We start from the raw sequence: 16,183 nt of genomic DNA on the forward strand, positions 1-16,183 counted from the left end.
GAATATCTCCGTATCAAGAACATGATTAAATGCACCCTGTGGCTTCAAATGAATTCAGACTGGAAAATTAACCTGGCTTCTCTTGTTGAAATGTCAAGCCATTGGGTTACTTCAAACAACCTTCCACTCCATATCAGAGTGCTAATCTGAAAGTACATCTTGGTAAATGTTGCAAGTCTTGTGGACACATGATACTTGTAACTAAAGGAACAGTCTTCCCAGGGGAGGCAAAATCAATATCTTCCAAAAATACTCGAAAATCTGAAAGTCAAGAGTCCCCATCTGTGGAGTGACTGATGCTTAAGGGATGTGAAGCAGACATAGAAAGTTACAAATCTGTTTGTAATACAAATCTCACTTCATAAGAATTTGGCCTGGATCAACGATAATACATATTGATTTTTATCTCATCTTCACAAAAAACTTTCTGAAGTTGGTTTCTCAGATGAATATTTGGTTTTGGAAACAGACGATACACATTCCCCAAATCCCAGTCTACACAGCTGGATGGTAATGCTCAATTTCTAAACAAGTAGGCTTTAAATTTGTTTAAAAATTCTTTATATCCATTACGAAAAAAATAATACATTTCCAAAGTTAGAAATGAAATGAGTTCCAGAGGTTCTTTCTCCGGTATTTCAATGTAGGGACTTGGTTTAAATCATGGAAAGATTTCCACCCATAAACCCTGCTTCAAATTTTGCCTGGGTTAGGGCAACCTGACCCTAACCCTACATAAATGATTTTTAAATACTTCTGCCCTAGTGCTGTGATTTTTCAAACTTTCGAGGCAGAGTTTACAGGTGTAAGTCTTACCTAAATCAATACCATGTTTAATATCAGGATACTGACGAGCACTCCTCAACCAAGTTAACTTCAAACAAGAAATACTTAAATCTTTCAACAATGTTCAGAAGTTATAATGGAATCGATTTGATGATGTCAAGATGATCTGAAAACTGAAATTATTTCCCTAAAATGGCCAATTAAAATGTTAAACAGGTACTGAAAATGAACAAGAAAGGTTGAGCTCGTAAATCACTCCAGACACAGTGGCTTGACTGATGCTGTCAGTTCATGCCAAAACTATTTACCGATAAGTGCCTCACTCAGCCATTTTCTGGTCAACATGGGCTACAATGAGAACTTTGGCATAACACTATTAGGGACAAGTCAAATGCTATTTTGAAAATGGAGTCATGGGCAGGCAGACTTGCAATAACATCACAGAGGTTGTTATTGAGCTTTCCCTTCCAAGATTATTTGTCTGAACATGTCACCTGGGCATTGGTAATGAATATACTGAAGATGCCTCCACCAGCTACAGCTACAGCTACAGCTACATCCCAGGGTAGGATGTCAACTGATTGTAGGTCTGTTGTACTATAGGGGAGTAGTAGAACAGGCATTGTTGTAAATCAAGAGTTTGCAATGTTCTGCATACGTATTTATTCATTTGATCAAATGTCAGTATTTGAAATACTTAAACAATACTGCTTATATTTTCCACATCGTTTCTTAAGTTGTCATTTACTGGCATTAATACTTGCTTTGTGATGGTGGTCTGTAAATAACTCTGGACCAGACAATCATGTGATTGACATCATGAGCATTGTTCTACGCAGTTGGGATACGGTGACTTGCATCAACCAAGTCAGCCAGCCTGACCACCCAATCTCGTTAGTCGCCTCTTACAACAATGGCAAGCATGGGTTGCTGGAGACCTATTCTCTACTAGAATCTTCGAATATCTTCTTACACTGTTTACAGGTCATAAGGTATCAGTTTTAGTTGATTGTAGTGTTAATGTATGGGCTACTGCAGGGCTCCAGAGAACTTGTTTATCCATTGAGTATTTACTCACAAGGGGGGGGGGGTATAGACATTTACTAAAGATAATTCTGCTAAAGACTATTTCAGGTGACTTCTAATTTGTATCTGGTCATGTGCTGCCCCACATGTGTAACATATTGCAATTCACAATAGCAATATACACTTGTAATTCACAATAAGCAAGTTCATGATTGTTTGTTTGTTTGTTTGTTGTTTAACACCGCACTCGGCAATATTACAGCTATATGACGGCGGTCTGTAAATAATCCAGTGATTGACATCATGAGCATTGACCCATGCAATTGGGATCGATGACATGCATCAGCTATGTCAGCGAGCCTGACCACCCGATCCTGTTTGTCCCTTCTTACGACAAACATAGTCACCTTTAACTGCAACCATGGGTTGCTGATGACCTATTCTACCCTGGATCTTCACAAGTTGCAAGTTCATAAATGTACGATATCTGCATTCACTCAGTAAATAAGATCTGCAAAGGCTACATTGAGTTTTGTTCTGGTAATATACTACTGTTTTTTATTATTTTCAAACGTGTTTGTATGCTGGCAACAAACGATTTATTGAGTAATGATATATTTTGTGTATTTTATGCATACATGCAGCAGTGTTCGAAATAAGCAACTGCCCGTAGGCCTGTGGCTTTAAACTTTCATGTCTGGCAGTGTACTTTAAAATTTGTATGGGTCCTTATGGCCTGCAGTAAATTTACGTGTTAATATATTTGTCACAACAAGCTGTATTTCTTTTTTAAATGAGGACCTGAAAAAGTTAGCCACCAAAGTATGTGGGTCCTGATGGCAGCCGGGCATTTGTTTTTATTTCAAACACTGATAAGGAGCTTATCTGGAGCTCTGCTACTGTTCACCAGCGCCTCAGGCTTGTGGCGCAAGCTGCACACGGAAAGGGATGTCATAATTCACCGATACATCATAACTGTATATTTAACAATACATTACACATGTCGAACCATGTACTGATCCATATATTGGTTCTTGATCAATTTTGAAAAAGTAATATTTCCCACGTCTTGCAATAGCCCACCTGATATCAGGTATGCATTGTGAATTTTAAGCTGCTTTCAGCAATAATCCAGCAATATCACGGCGAGGGACACGAGAAATGGGCTTCACACATTGTACCCATGTCGGGAATCGAACCTGGGTCTTCGGCGTGATGAGCAAACGTTTTACCACTAGTCTACCCAATCGCCCCACATTGTGAGTTGAACATTGACAATTAAAACCCATGCATAATCAAATAAATACCTGAAGTAGGATTAACATCCACCCTCTTTGCCAGGAAAATAAATGCATGACAACTTTTAACTCAATTTGCCTAGCAGTCTTAGTTATGTTTGTGGTTTCTGTAAATCCTATTCATTATTTAGAATACAAATAAATAATTGCCATGAGGACCATCATTACTTTCCATGTCACAATCAATAGAAAAATGCATGTGAAGCTTCACCTGCAGTGCCCAAGTGAAGAAGTGTACAGACAAAGCATCAGCTAACAACCCATTTATCAGACAGGCTGAGAAGAAATTGGTGAAGGATGAGCAAAGGTTATACAGTATAGGGAATGTGGAAGGCAGCAATGTGTCAATGATTTCCAGGATGAGGCCAGTCAAGGTCACTGATGCTATGGAGACTGAACCATCATTTGCTATTCCTGGTCACTTCTACAGTTCATCCACCGCTTCAGTAGCTTGTAATGGAATGGGAGCTTATATTATCACCGAGGCAATTATCATCTGGTCCCATCAATAGATTTCAATCACACTATAAGGACTGCATAGGCCTTGAGATCTTGCGTAACGAAAACTAGCTTGATGGAAAATTGCTGTCCGTCGCTTTAAAAATAAAAATAAATTGGATCTAAAGAGTGGAAAATTTGCAAGCCAAAATAAACTCTTAACCTGGGATAAAACTGGATAACATTCTGTTTTTCATTAAAAGTTCTAATACTGTTTCTTCAAAATGTGGCTGGCACCTTCAATTCACAAAATGGCAGATAATCATGATAATGGGAAAAGGAATGAGGTATAAGTCATAGGCTTTAGAATCGCTATCACATTATCCTGCATGGAACTTTGCGATTTTATTTCGAGCAAGTTTCAAATCCAGAACTTTTTCCAATTACATCCAAATTTTCACAAATGATTGACACTGGTAGAGTTTCTGGAAAAAACAACAACTTCATGTCCATTAATAGTTCTTCAAGCTTTCAACTAACTCAGTAGCTTACATAAACCTAACTTCTGAATTTTGATCAACAACAAACATGACCATGATAACAAAGGGAAACTGACAGGATTTCAGTAATATAGTTTTCTATTTTTTTAACATGTCAACACAAAACATCAAAATCATTCATGATCAAAAACTGCTAACTTGTCACCACCTAGCGCTCACACAATAGTAAATTTCAGGGGATATAACAAACTGATATTAAAGATCCCTTTCAGATTATTTACCCAGATTTAACTGCACATCACAGCAACCTGTATTGAAATAATGGACGATCATACATGATCATGATGATACATCTTCTTGCGGAAAAGGAGTTAACTGATGATCAAAGTCCCATTTACACCCTTGCCAAACTAGGCGAGTTATATGAGCAATGTTCCTTCTATGTCCCTCCTTTTGACCAATCAGGTTCCACCACTCATGTCACATACATTTGCTTGAAATGAAATGGTGGCGCCACGCCCAGTCAAAGCGATCTGATCAAGTTAATAGAAGAAAAGTTTCATATTCCCTGTCTCTGACACCCAGCGCATGTGGGTTGTAGCACAACACTCAAGCACCTTCACAAAACCTATGAAAAGATTAGGAAAATATCTGTTGACACCCAGTTGACGATACACGATAGGGCAAACCAATATGGCTGATGGTGCATGGCCAGGGTTTCGATTTAGCAATATAAAACATGTGCCAGTTCAACCTGCAACCTGATATTTAAAAATGCAACCTAATACTTGTGTCTGCATACACTAAGTGCATGTCAAATATTTTCAAACTTGTTTCTCGACTAATCCTTAATTGTCCTCTCAACATCAAATTTTGAACACACTCAATACTTAGCTTTATTTACCATACTACATTGCTAATCCCTGTGTTCTGTATATCTGACATGCTTTCTTGGGCTTGACGTCATCAAACAGTGGGTACTTCAAGATCATGTACTGTAGTATGTCATTTCTAGATTATCCAACTAATGATAGTCAGTATGCATTATCTGAGGGTTGCCATTGATGACACTGCCACATAAATACTGAAACAGTAAGTAGTGAACCCATGAAGATCCAGGTTAGACTAGGACTTCAGCAACTTATGCTTGCCATATAAGGAGACTAACAGGATCAGGTGCTCAGGCTGGCTGACTTGGTTGATACATGTCATCGAATCCCAATTGTGTAGATCGATGCTGCATGCTTATCTCTACACTTGTAACTTACCGAACATTGGTAGACAAGTTGGAAAGCAGTCAGGAAGGTATCACTCCAGCAATATCAAACAGAAAATGAAAAATCAACTAGAAGCTACATGAACACTGTCAATATATTTTTCAAGGTTTCTTAATTGTTTACTTGTTGTTTACCATTTGTTTACACACGCTCTCTCTTCCCTAAATACTCTGATTTGGTCTGATCCAAACATACCCTACAAACATGTAACATGAAGATATTTCAGATATGTTGATCAGCTGACAAGACTACTACTTCTTCAGATACAGCTGACACTTCCTCAAAAATCAAATTCTCTGAAAAAGGTTAGGTTCCCAAAAGGCTGCAGCAGTCTTTAATCACCTCCAAATAATGACGAAGCAAGAATTTGATTTTTTCCTTTTCACTTCCTGTACCTACATGATTTCAGCAAGCACAGCTGCATGCAAGCAAAAAGAATAATTCTAAAAACCACATGTACCGGGTAATTATGTTGTTCATAAAATACAACTATAACGACGTGAATTGTACATCTGCCTCCTCCAAACACATCCTGACCCAACATTGATCTCCACAACCATGCCGCAGAATAACTCCATAGCAATTATCTTGTAATCAATTAAATGAATCAATTTGCCACTGTCTGGATGAATATAGAAATTAAAATCAATTGAACTGCTGTGGTGGACTGATGTATCAAGTTAGAAGGGGAGGACCTTGTCACAGATGTTGTGTTATCAGCCAATCAATCGTCAATATTCTGCACGTTGTCATGGCAACACGATACACGCTACCATGAAAATCATTTACTAATTTACAAGGAGAACCCTCCACAGACCTATGTGCTGGGTTAATCCCGTTGCAATTGTCCGATTGGTGTTATTAATCATTCAGTGCCAAAATGTGAATCTTGCAACATTTATTTAGTTATTACTAGATTTTGCTACCTTGAGTTCCAGCTAATTACAACTTAGTCACACTATGGAACAAATTCCACTGAAAGATTAATGCATGTCGGTCAACTGAAAAATGGTGTCCTGAGTAACAGTAACGGCCCAATCTATTTCTGTCACCGGCTTATCACTTCCAATCTAAAGTCCCACATAAAGATGATAAACATTCAATACTTAATGAACTGCCCATTATCTGGTTCTGGTTTTGATAAAGGAAATTACATTAAATTTACAGTCAAATATTCTCCCACAAATTCTCCTGCGAACCAAACAAACCATATAACCAGTTACTATTGTTCATGCTTTGGTCTTCTTTGTCCTTTGTTCATACAAAATACTCCTAGTCAGGAAATCCCATTCATTAGATATATACTTTCTTAATCCATAATACTTGCAAACACAATGTTTATTTTATATTTGAGCATGTTAAGAATGCTAATATGAATTCATTGCATGCACACAGTACCTGATCACATTAATTATATGTGCTTGCATTTTATCAGAGCATCTAAAGCATAACTTAAACTTGTAAAATGTTTATCAGTTTTTACATAAAATCATGAAAATGCCAAGTCATTTATGTCCAGGAAAATCACTGATGTAAATGTTATAAATATGTAAATATTGGTATTCTGCAGTAAATAAATACCTTAATAATGTTCATATGTCAAATACTCATCATGCTCAAAAGAGCAAAGCAATAAATAATATCTAACTAAAAGATGTCACTATTAGTATTAGCAATGGCCATTAGTCTATAGATGCAACATGTCAAAATTCCCCTTAGTTCCATAAAACTTTGTGGAGAACCATGAACATGATGAATGTACATGTATTGTATTTGAAAGTAAAATCTCACACACAGACACAATCTCATTACCATTACCAAATAATTTAATTAAAATGTTTTTGCTTGGTCCAACATCCTGAATAACATCTACTTGCAAAATTAGATCTCCATCTCTTATTGAACTCAATTTTACATTAGTATGATTACTGCATTAGCCACTGTGCAACATACATATTTACAAACATAAATCATGCACGCTTTGTGTTCTTATGCATTAACTTACTCTACTGCAGACACAGGCAGGTTTCCACCATAGCCATGCTGAATTGTCAGGATGTGTGTGACATGGTACTTGTAATAACCACACACTGACATTCATGAGAGAAGGGCAATTTTCAAATGAGGTTGCATCCACTGAAGTAGGGATATGATACAGTCAGTTTGTCTGCATCCTTCACAGGATAATTGGAGACATGTTAATATGCAAAAGTGGCACACCAAAAATGACTTCTAGTCTTAGATATTGAGGGATTTCAAAAGTCAAACATTTTTTACTATACCTACCATAATAAAAATGGATAAAACGCATCTTAATTCAAAAGCTTTACTAGCCTGTGTAAAGATAAAATACCCTTGTAATGTTAAAACTATAAGAAATTTGTACTCGCCCTCAGGAATTTGTACTAGGCTAGTGTTAACATGGTTAGTTCTAACTCTGCATTCGAACCAGTATTTCTGTAAGATTGTGCTCGACTCACTTTAATTAGGTATATTGATTCTGCTGATAATCAACCACATATTACCAAGAATTCTAGAATGCCTCAGAAACTGTCTGCCTATCCCTTCAAAGCAATTGGGCATTACTAAATTTCAACGTCTAGTAGGCCATATTCTGACAAGACAAAATCTCTACCAATCTGGAAGCTACATAAAAGTGAGCAGATTCAGTTATTGATTCCCTAACTGCAGGGGTTAAAAAAATATGGAAGTCATAAGTCACTGACCGGAAATAAAAATGTAAAAATATCTTACATGTCTTCAATCCTGTCTGAACTACTTGAGTCACCCATCAAAGCCGATACAGTGCTTTCAGCTGGTGCCACAAACAGAAAGACAGCATTACCAATACTACTGTTGTGTGCACGGTATCCTTCCCTAGACTTCTTACATCGACTGTGATTGCAGACAGAAAATGTAATATTTGGTTTGCCAAAGTCAATCTGACCCGTGAAGATCCGGGGTAGAATAGGTCTTCAGCAACCCATGCTTGCCGTAAAAGGTGACTATGCTTGTCGTAAAAGGCGACTAACAGGATCGAGTGGTCAGGCTCGCTGACTTGGTTGATGCATGTCATCGATCCCAATTGCGTGGATCGATGCACATGTTGTCAATCACTGGATTGTCTGGTCCAGACTCAATTATCAACAGACCGCCATCATAAGGCTGGAATATTGCTGAGCGCGGCGTTAAACAACAACCAACCAACCAAAGTCAATCTGACACTACATGGGCAAACAAAACCAATATTCCAGCTATACCATACATGTCCGCAGATAAGCCGAATTTTGAGGACCAGAAAAAAGATTCTGTAGAAAGGGGTCGGCTTATCCACAGGCTACACTTTCATGATAGTATTTTTCAGATCGTGATCTGTCGGAAACATCACCTGAAATGAGCACATCACAAGGAAATGAGCACTGATGATAACGGGCCTATTGGTATTGTTATGTTGTTTACACACAAACACTTTCAAGTTGTGGGTGCTTAGCGATCGAGTTGGGAATAGGGGCTTAATTCCTTTGTTTTCGAGAGATTAGTTTAATAAACTGGAGAAGCCTGTGAGTAAGTGATGGTCATTCAATGGGTTCATAGTTTATTTAATTCAATTGGATTAACATACAATAGTGGTACAAAGGGGGTATAAAGGTTGGTATATTTTTACTGACTGACATTCTCATCATGAGAAACGAAAACGCCATGCTTATGATGCTGCATTCAAACTGCTCTAGTCTTCGCTCTAGCTGATATATTTTCTCACGGGTTCATAATTCTATATACACCGATTCACAAAATGGCGCTTCGTTGTTGATGGCAACATATAACGATCATTATGAGCATGATGAGATTAAAAAAAGACAAGAGAAACAGCTTCCCACATTATGAGAGTGGATGCCTGGTTTGTTAAATCTTTATTAGAAATAATAATGACTTTTTCAATACAATTACATTGTTTTTCATCTTATATTATTTAATATCTGCAAGTACCGACACGTCTTGCAGTCCGACTTCGCAGTGTTTCTTGCCTTTCACTTCCTGGTTTGGCTTATCTACGGGTCATATCATTTTCTTTCGTATTTCAATGGTCAAGTTAATACCTCGGCTTATGTACAGGGTCGGCATATCTACGGGGTCGGCTTATCTGCGGTCATATACGGTATATATCGAAGCCTTGCTACTCAACCCTCTTCAGGCCACTCTTACAACAAGCATGGGACAGGTTCATCCCTGGAACTCCACAAGTTTGATGATTTAAAAATCACCATAAGACATGTGGCATTAATATCTGTCAAAGATACTATACATCATCCTGCCTTTGTGACACAATGTTCACGTTGTTTCTGCGTTTTTCACGCATTAAAATTATATAAACATGCAAAAAATATTTTGCATGCGTGTTTTAACACAGATTGTGATATACTTTATTTTGTATTAATACCATAACATAAAAAACTATTCAAAGCTATTAGCCTGCTTACGATGTTCAGACGAAAATAAATCAAAACCTGGAAATTCCCATTGTTAAAAATAGAGTGTGGCCAGATGGCGCTTTGAATCCCATCCTGTATATTTCCATATATGGTCTTTGGGCAACGGAATAACTAATCTCAGACACAGGACGTCATTCGTTGCTATTGATGGAATTCCCCGGAAGTCGTTCGTTTCATCCAATCAGAGCCCAGCTTACAAGTAATAGTCGGTAATACGAACGATCATAAACAGAGCGACGGAAGAAAACTTCCACACATGGGCATGTGCTAACAACAGTCATATTTATTTTATTAATGATTGAACGTTCATTATATCAAAACTCGACCGTAAGTTAAAGCTTGGCCATAATTATTAGCTGTACAAGTACTGATTTTATTGAAATCATAACTTCACACGCAAAATATTTAAATTGAAAATTTATTATTTCATTTCTGCACGCACTGTACAAAAACCTACCGCGAAATATGTCAGACATAAACTTCAGTTAATAAGACATGCAAGGTTGCTTAAAAAAACAGACCAGAGAAACAAACCTCCAACTGGGAAAGTTATGCAAGTGCTGAAAATAACATCTTATTTATCACTAATCACATCCAAGTCGAAAAGGTCATATTTTCATATCTTATATTTCACTCCGACTAATCAGCCTGATGGGAGTTTTATCCTTATCAACTCCAGTAGAGTAAATGCCAAATAACCCAGCAGAAGCATACTGGCAAAGCAATCACACCAAAATGTTACCCCATGTAGCTTGTGAGTGTTGCTTTTGAGAGCTCATTCTGAGGAACATGTACAAGTACATCACATACTCAGTTCCTGACAGATGTGTTTTCAAGACAAACAAGATATTCTTTCCACATGTTGGATGCCTATTTCCTATTCCATGACTGGAGGTGTTGGTGCATAACTTGTCTTTGCCAAAACCTATTGAGTCTACCTTGTAGACTTGTGGTAGCCAGAACATCATTTTCAGTGCATTTAATCTGCAATATGAAATATTATAAATGACGCTGATTGAAAATGTTAAACTGAAATCATATTTATTAGATACTGTGTCAGACCTGTGTCACAGTCACAGACTGTAGCAATATTACCACAAGAAGTACAGGGATAATTATAAGGTGAATATGATGCACAATGGTCAATTTACAAACAAGCCATAAGAAATGGCATAACAATTAAGACATTCACATCCCTCGAAAAGCAATATGAGACAGTACCAACCCATTCTTTTCCATATTGTCCAGTATTGTCTGTGGCCCATTTTTTCCGCAAATGAACCCAGTTTTGGTTATTTGTGCCCAAATCCCATTAATATGACCTATTAATGTCCAGACCTGTAATCAACCCTGCATGAACATGATCAAGTAGAGGAACAAAAGCCATCTGTAGAGAAGACAGAAAGAGTCTCACACAGGGACGCAAGGATCTGCAATATCTGATCAGTATCCGCTGATCAGTGAACCATGAAACTGGTATTTTCAAGGTATGAAATGAGAAAGAACATGAGAGTCTGATCAGTGGGCCTAGTTATGGAGACAGGATGAACCCAGGCTACTTATCATGATACCCAATATATCATCTCGGATGTGACATTCAGGTTCAAACTATTGACCTATGAAACTACACCAACTATTGACCCATTAACTACATGACAAGTCTCACTTACGCTTCAGTACAGACACCCCACATTCCTGTGTCCCATGTCTCTACATTTGGCATATTGACACAGCTATGCAGGACTGGTACAGCATTGTCTAATACAACAGCATGGTCTAGACTAAGTCCTTATCATCACAACTGATCACAGCATTTGTCAGTTTCATGCTTTATCATTTTTCTTTCACATTAACTATGGGACCTATCCATGCATATCGATTTCCACAGCATCTCTAAACATAATTTTCATTCTGGCTTATCCACTTGCAAACACACCGACAGACAATCCTACACTCTTTACTGACAAATTAATCACTGAATCTATTAATTCCAATCTGGTTCATATTATCATTGATTACAATAAATGTACATCCGTAATCAACATAATACCCTACGTTAAGCTATTGATCCTTTTCACCATGTCTTCACCAAGTTAGCATGGTTAGTGTTCATTATGCTAATGAGATTACTTGAACTTAGGACACCTGGATCATGACAACACTTAATTGGTGTACTTGAATATCACCAAGGTTGTGGGAAATCATACTTGTTTCAATTTTAATATGCGTGCTATGTAAGTGATATACATTTATTTGAGGTTTGTTGCTGACAGGTCCTAATTATGGAGAAAAGAAGCAGACATAATGCTTCAAAAGCTATTCATTCTTGCACAGTACAAATACTACAAACATATCTGATATGAGTGAGTGAGTATGGTTTTACGCCGCTTTTAGCAATATTCCTGCAATATCAGGGCGGGGGACACCAGAAATGGGAATCAAACCCGGGTCTTCGGCATGACGAGCGAACGCTTTAACCACTAGGCTACCCGACCGCCCCCTATCTGATATGAAGAAGTCATGACAAATCTCTCCCCAATAGTCAGTTAGTCTGAGAATTGTGGAAATCAAGAGAGACTAGTAGTTTCCTCCTAAAATCTAGTTATCTTACTTGCTAGTCTGAAATGAGCTGTGTATTAGCTGGACATGACAAATGGTGTCTAATCCTTTTAGTTGCCATGACAACTGCATGCACAACATCCTGGTATGTTATCAATCATCATCCTACTGACAGCAATATTTAGGTTAACTGTGGGTAAAACATTATTGATGCTGTAGTCCACAACACTACAGTCATTTCATCTGTACTTAAGAAATGGAGCCTAGTCCAGTGGTCGATAGTATGAGTCATTATGGTAGGAACATCAAGGCACAATGGCAGTGATTTGGCTGGGACTAATGTTATTTGGACATTTTCGTGATTTAATCATATTCTAATTGAACAATTTTCTATATCACTACCAAATCTGAAAATATCTTCAGGACATTATGGGTGACATCAGTCACTGCCTAAGAAGATGAACCAATCTGAAACACTGTTTTGAAATCTCATGTGAGTACATAAAAGCAGAAAATGAGCATTTCACATTTCATCTCACATGTCACTTTTACATATCGCATATCACTGTCTATTGCCATGTTTTTGCTACCTAGTGAGTTGGGTTCAATAACAGTGTTCCAGTTATTTCATGGTGTGTCTGCTTGATGTGGGAAGAAAGGCCATGGCCAGACGTTTACCACTTTGAGGAGACCCACAAGCATGGGTATGGTGTTGGTACGAACCTAGTAACCGGTATTCAAACATACAGTCATAGATTTCAGGCATGCCAAAGGGATACCATTCAGTGAACTGCAGCACCGCAGATGACCGGGGGCACCACTTAGGCTATGTAGAATGATGGGTCTATGAAAGGAATATGCACTTGGTAGAAGATCTCACATTTTTTCCAAGCTATTTTAGGTTCCACTGGCAATGTCAACTGGCATTTGAAAGCCAGTCCAGTATTCAAGCTTATCAGTAAAACTTTGTATTTCATATAAAATAACTATTGCTAGAATTACTTTTGTATATAAAAACATATTGTATCTGATTTCCTTATCATGCTTATTCATGCTATATATATTCTGCAAATAAAAATTTAATGAGCCTTGTCTCCATCGTTTAGATTGCCAAGCCAGATGACACTGAAAAAAATCAATATCCTGCCCCCAGTAGAAAGCAGGATCATCTCAGATTGGTTGGTACACATTTTTTGTAAATTATAATTTAAATATAATTCATGTAAATCATCACAGCAGTCAGCATTTCTATTTTCCCCTTAAATAACTAATCATATGGTTGTTTAGAAATAAACTGCAAAGTAGACAAAAAAATATAACCAATAACAATAAGAGTCTCTGATCTGATGGATATGTGATACCTAACCTGTGACAATCAATTCAATTCCTATTGCTTTTACTTTTGTATTGAAACATGACACGATTCTCATACTGCAGCACAAAGTATTGCAATGCACCCAATTTGCAGAGAATCTTTACACCCTGACCTCTACTTTCGTCAGCTCATATACGTATCAAACAAAGCATGGTAAGAAACAGATTGTCAGATATTTGTCGCATCAGTCAAATGTGTTCAGTTCACAAACACTATATCTGTTCATGTATGTAACATAAGACAAATAATGTGTTGACAGAATTTGTGAACCAGTCTGAGCCAACAAATTGTCAACATGGCCAAAACAATAGTTGTCTTAAAACAGGTACATTCTTGCTGTCAACACATGACATTCCCAATCACAATGTTAACCATAACATAACTTCAAGGTACTTTTTTCATCGTAGACACTATTGTGACATACAGATATAAACACATGGGGATGTACTAAAGACTCACTGTCACATTAATAGGTTCCTTTGTTCGTCACCTCTTCCTTTAAAAAATCCATATTTTAAATAATAATGCAACAAATGTTGTTTGGGATAACACATTCTCAGTAAAGTACAGATGCTAGTCCCTTTTGGGGTTGAGTCCCATCCAGTATTCAAACCCACACTGCCAGAGTGAGGCACCAATTTGCCAGCTCACAAAGTCAGTGCTCCTACCCACTAAGCCACCGAGGCTTCCACTTTTGATAATAAGAGATCATGTAAAATTCAAAGATGATGAAAACCACAGTATCATAAAAAGGGACGTATACTTGGGTATGCTCAGCAATATTTTATTGTGATGATCCCAGGCATAAAAATGGGAGTTGCAGTCTGAGGATGTGGCACAATTCACATGTTCTCCAAGATTTGCAGTTAATATATAGATGGGAGATTCATTGTTTGAAATGGATATTTCTTACCAGAATGATTTCATCATAAGTGTTAAAGATACAAAGAGACAAACAACATACCTTGCGATACACCTACAGATTTAGCCAATGGAAATTCTTTTTCCCACATTGGTGGTTAAAACACTTCCTCTTGTACATGTTGTAGTTATCATGATGTTTCTTTCCATTGATATGAACATGATCCACATCAACACAACTAAATTTGTTTCAAACTTTGCACCCCCACCAAACACACACACAAGCATATTTAGTCCTATAAGTTACACAAAACTCACTAAGCATCCTAAGCTCAAGCTACATGAAGTCTGTTTTCTGTCGGATATCGCTTCCATGGTCTAGTGGTAGTGCATCTGCCCGGAGAGCAGAAGGTCGGGGGTTCAATCCCTGACTGTGTCATACCAAAAGATGGTACCTGTTGTCACCCTGCCTGGCACTCAGCATTATGGAACCAAAACAAGGACTTGTCAGCTCGGAATCAGTATACTATGTCTGACTTGGGTATTCATGTTAAACTTTGGCATGGTATCTCGGTGGGCTAGCACTGTAAAATTGACATCACTCTGGACTAGTACAAGCAGCCACACACACACACATGCAAGCACATTGGCATAGAAGTGCAATAATCTTAACCAAATTGCACCTAATCTGTATTAATTCAGCTATGGCATATTGTTTCTCCAACTGTGCAGGCTGATGACTGACTATTCCATGGATATTTTAGCGTAATATTGTGTAACACCATGATGCTTCTGGCACTATCAATTATTAGATTGGTTTAAACATCTAGATACACCACAAACTGGGTTTGACCTATGTTGAACATGTTAAGACAGAAAACACGTCTATGCAGTCGGAAGAAAATGTGCAATTGCCAAATTACTGTAATTAAAGTTTGATTTCAAAATGAAACTAACAAATGTCGACAGATTTAATTGTTTTACTCTGAACAAATATACGAAATGGTGTAGTGATCTCTTAGTCTAATGACCACATATCTTTTGTGGGCTGGCGCAGATGATATTATTTAATGAAATGAAAACACACCTTGGAAATGACACGAAAATAGGTAACACGCAAGGCAGAATTAGGAAGTTGGACCACCAAAAGTAACAATATTTCTATTCGTGTTTATTAATTATTTGCACAACAGGTTATATGTTTGTTCACAAACACATATTTGATATCTTGACATCCATGATGACCTTTAACCGCAAAGTATATACCCCCATGTGCAATGTAGGCCAGCGCTGTTGGTTAGCGGACAACACATTCGGTTTGTGGTACGCACAGCTGTCTGCAACCTCGTTACATATAAGCGTAACACTTGGTTTATTTGCATTTTTTCATAATTGGGCATTTTTATAGATCTTTACCTACCTCAAAGGGAACTTATTATGAAATCTTTGTCCGATCTTCCTGTGCAAATTGCAGAAAACATCCTATCACAGCACACCATCATTACACAAAATGGTCGCCATGATAGATCAAGACTTGACTCGTTCTTCCACTTGATTGGCTGGAATAACACTC

At 37.6% G+C, this 16,183-nt stretch overlaps 1 protein-coding gene across 1 annotated transcript in view; it reads right to left on the bottom strand.

Annotated features, from left to right (window-relative positions):
• Positions 1 to 16,183, bottom strand: part of LOC124135845 (G patch domain-containing protein 8-like) — a 53,626-nt gene extending 37,443 nt beyond the window's left edge. Inside the window, exon 1 of the mRNA XM_046501464.2 lies at positions 16,031 to 16,183. The gene's annotated coding sequence lies outside the window, so the exon portion shown is untranslated. The remainder of the gene's footprint in view (positions 1 to 16,030) is intronic.

The sequence above is a fragment of the Haliotis rufescens genome, unplaced genomic scaffold, assembly GCF_023055435.1.
Source record: "Haliotis rufescens isolate VD_foot unplaced genomic scaffold, xgHalRufe1.0.p SCAF_4, whole genome shotgun sequence".
Lineage (NCBI taxonomy): Eukaryota > Metazoa > Mollusca > Gastropoda > Lepetellida > Haliotidae > Haliotis > Haliotis rufescens.